The sequence below is a fragment of the Myotis davidii genome, unplaced genomic scaffold, assembly GCF_000327345.1.
Source record: "Myotis davidii unplaced genomic scaffold, ASM32734v1 scaffold62, whole genome shotgun sequence".
Lineage (NCBI taxonomy): Eukaryota > Metazoa > Chordata > Mammalia > Chiroptera > Vespertilionidae > Myotis > Myotis davidii.
In genome coordinates, this window is record NW_006295180.1 from 3,283,799 (window position 1) to 3,288,213 (window position 4,415).

Sequence of the window (4,415 nt, forward strand, 5' to 3'; positions counted from 1 at the left end):
AATTAACACCTTTTCTAGACAGTAGGTGGAAGGAGGAAGAGAAGATGAACGCTATCCATCCGTGTTCTTGTTGCATGAATCTTATCTTCATTTGCATGCTAGAGCATTTTTCAAATTCATAGTGTAGAGTAGAATTGATTCTCACTAAGAAATGATTCTTATTCAACCCAGGTGTAAAACACACAAAAAGCATAAAGGCCAAAAGTAAAATGACATTCGCTTCACACAGAGTAAAAGCAGAGTATATGGGTATGTCAGAGTTAAGGATATGTTTAAAAACAATAAACACTTTTTAAAATGTTGGTGCTTTCTAGTACTGCTATTTGAAATAATTATACATGTGGATATTTACAATCACAGATACAAATGACTTTAAGGTATAAATTGAAATGTTGATAACCATTATATATTTATAGATCTTTTTATTTTCTGTCAATTAACTGATGATGTGCATGGTATAATACGCCTGAGAATAAATTTTTAAAAAAATAACCAGTTTTTACTTTATAGTTTTTGTTTATGCCCTGAATAAATTCTAATCTTCCTAGTGTTAACCAATGATAAAAATACCCCTTTCCACGTCTTAATATTTTCAATATTCTTTTAACAATGTTAGTCTATTATAGAAATTAATTCTATCTCCAGCTGGTTTGGCTCAGTGGCTAGAGCATCAGCCTGTGGACCGATGGGTCCTGGCTTCGATTCTGGTCAAGGGCACATAGCTGCCCCTTGGCTGCATGCAACCAATCGATGTGTTTCTCTCACATTGATATTTCTCTCTGTCTTCCCCTCCTCCTTCCACTCTAAAAATCAATGGGAAAATATCTTTGGGTGAGGATAAAAAAAAGGAATTAATTCTATTTGTAAAAATAATCTATTGCTTCCTTCCTTCCTTCCTTCCTTCCTTCCTTCCTTCCTTCCTTCCTTCCTTCCTTCCTTCCTTTCTTCTTTCCTTCCTTCTTTCTCTATCTATTTAATCACCACTCTTAAATAATATATCATCTATTTAGATACATAGATAGATTCTTTTTTCCTAATATATATATATATATATATGGACTTGGATATTTAAAAAGTTATATAAATATGTATAGGGTGAGGGAAAGGTAGGTTCACAGCTATGAGTATCTGAGACACAGTTTATTCTTGTATTATTTATTAATTATTGCATTATTTTCCATACAAAAAAACTATAAACCTACTTTTGCCCCACCCTGTGTATATAATTTTCAAATCTGACTTGGTAGTCCCTCAAATTATCCCTAGGTAAAAAGAGTATTGTTTTATAGTCAAGTTCTTTAAAATTTTCATATGCAATGCCATTTCTTAGTATTTTAAATAGTAAAGTAACATTTGAGAGAAGGCACATTTTTTTCTAGATGATTTCAGTCAATTCTTAAAGATAAAAATTAAAATGTCTTGCTGGATTGTTTAATGTCAGTTGATTTTTACCCACGTTTTCGCTAGCTACCTTATTGAACTTTTATGACTGAATTTTTTATCAATATTTTGAATATCCTACTTAAAAACGTTATTGCTTTCAAATAATGATAAATGTATTTTCTTCCAATATTGATGTATTTTGTTTATTTTAATACATAACCTCTCACTTCTATCATACTAATAAAAAGTGGTGCCATCCTACATTTTGTTTGTTTCTAATAGAAATGTGATAAGTCAAATATTTCATCATTAAGTACATGCGATATACTTCATGTATATATATATTTCTGATTTTAGACTAAAACTGTTTATTATGTTTTGGAAGTGTACTGTTATTCCTACTTAATTAATACTTTGTGAGAATTATTTCTGCTTAGCATAAAAATATTTTAGGAGAGTTTTATTTAAAGTAATTTTTAATGTTTTGGGCTTAACCTTTTTATAAATTTCTGGTGTTAATGTAGTAAGATAGGAGAAAATTGTATAATTTTATTTTTTGAATTTATTAAAGTTTTCTTTGTGGACTAGTGTATGACCCTTTAAAAAATATTTCAAGGGCATTCAAAAAGAATGGTCCTAATACAGCACACACATATATATACACATACCTACACGTATCTATATTAAATCCAGATCTATTGGCTGTATGGATTTCACTTAAAAATTTGAGACTACAAATAAGCATAAAAGCATTTGGAGGCAGTCATTCTTGTTTTGAGTTTTACAAACTCACATCTGACAGGTCGTGCTGCATGTGTATAGCAAACGTTATGATCACACATACAGTAGAGATCTGTTTGTAAGCTGTAATACCCAAGGTTATGATGATATCCAAGGAACCCAAAACATTTTGGGGGTTATTTTCAGTGTGTTTAAAAGTGAGATGGAGATGTTACATTATGTGCAAGAAAGCTCACAGAATAACTGTCTCAGTTACTTATTGCCTTCATAACCATAAAAATCTGCTACTGCACAGTGAAGTGTGCAGAGTCAGCTTTGGGTTAACCAGGAGTCTCTGCTGGTCTTGCTGGCGCTTACTCACCTATGTGGGACTGGCTGATCTAGGATGGCCATGGCTGACATTAATGGACAACTCAGCTCTGTGCAATGTGTCTCTCATCTTCTGACAGACTAGTTGGGGCATGTTGCCATGGAGGTAGTGGGAGGGCGAGAGATAACAGGCAGATATTTAGAGATTTGCCAAGCTCCTTGAAGCCTGGGCTCAGAACCAGGCCACTGGTACCCGACTCATTCTCAAGGTCAAAGCAAGGCACACGGGATGGAGAAACAGTCCATCGTTAGAGAAGGAACTCTGAAGTCACTTGGCAAAAGCTATGGAAAAAGGAAGGGGTAAGAAATTGGGACCATATGCAAATACCACATCCTCTGCAGGAGTAATTCTATCAAATTAACCTGGTTTTCTCATGCCAATCAAAAGCACTGACCATCACTTATGGAGGTCTTTGGTGAATACAACATGGTACAATAAATTAATATGTAATATTCAGAGTTATATTAAAATACTTCAAAATGTAAAATTGATTAGAAAACATGATAAATGTCAATCTTCATTATGAACATTTTGAGTGTAATTGATACATTTGATGCTAAGGAATATATACCAGGTAATAAAGTAATATATAGGGTGATGCTCTGGTTCTCTGTATTCCAAAGGTCTTATTTATAGCCTTATTTCCTGCAATGATAGCCTACTTTCCCTCCAGCCTTAGTGGGACCTAGTTAATTTGGTTTGCAGGGCAAAAGATACACCTCTTTTCTTCAAGCTGTTTTATATTTTTACTAGGGGCCCAGTGAACGAATTCATGCACCTTGAAAAGAACTGTGGGCCACGAGGCTGCAGTGGGCACAGGGGTGGATCTTGGCTCATCCTCTGTGCCCCCATTTAGTCCCTCCAGGCTTTGCCCTTAGTCCCCTTCTGCCGGCAGCCCCGATCCCATGCGCTGATGGTGTCGGCCCTGCTCACACCCACTGACAGCGCAGAGGAGCGGGGGAGGTGGAAAAGACCTCAGGGGTGATCAGGACTGGCAGCCACCACTCTCACCCGCTGACAGCGCCCAGCATTTGGGGCCGGAGCAGGTTGCCATCAGTGGGTGCAAGTGGCGGCTCCAGGGCTGGCAGCAGGTGTGAGCAGGGCCAACGCCGGCAGCAGGTGTGAGCACCTGGTGGGACAGTGGTGCACAGGAGCAAAGAATTTTCAGTAACCACCAGAGGCTTGCCCTGATGACAGCAACTGGTGCCCCACCTTGGTCTGGCACCCCGACTCACCTGCTCCACCATCCCACTGCAGCAGACACCCCCCATGTTCCGTGTGCTCCCCCTGGTGGTCAGCTCACGTCATAGTGACTAGCTGTTCCGTTGTTCCGCTGTTTGGTCTATTTGCATATTAGCCTTTTATTATATAGGATTTTTCTGAACTAGAGAGGGAAGGGAAAGCCATTAGTACTTTAGGATCTGGAAGACAGTCTTTTTACTTTCAGAGATAACAAAAAAAGTAGTTTAATTATTTTATTTTGGTATTTAAATTCATGATAAAAAGATAGGTTATTTGGGTTTCAGAAACTGAGATTTTTAAGTTGTAAGTTTTCAAGTATTCTACCAAGTTCGTGTACACAAATAGAATCACAGAACTGCAGAGCTAGGAGGGATTTATAAGCCCTTGGCATGTTACCCACTGCAGGGTTCTTTCACAGAACATAGCTGTTAGAACAGTGATGGTGAACCTATGACATGTGTGTCAGAGGTGACACGCCAACTCATTTTTTTGGTTGATTTTTCTTTGTTAAATGGCATTTAAATATATAGAATAAATATCAAAAATATAAGTCTTGGTTTGACTATGGTTGCAAATATCAAAAAATTTCTATATGTGACACGGCACCAGAGTTAAGTTAGGGTTTTTCAAAATGCTGACACGCCGAGCTCAAAAGGTTGCCATCACTGGCTTAGAACTT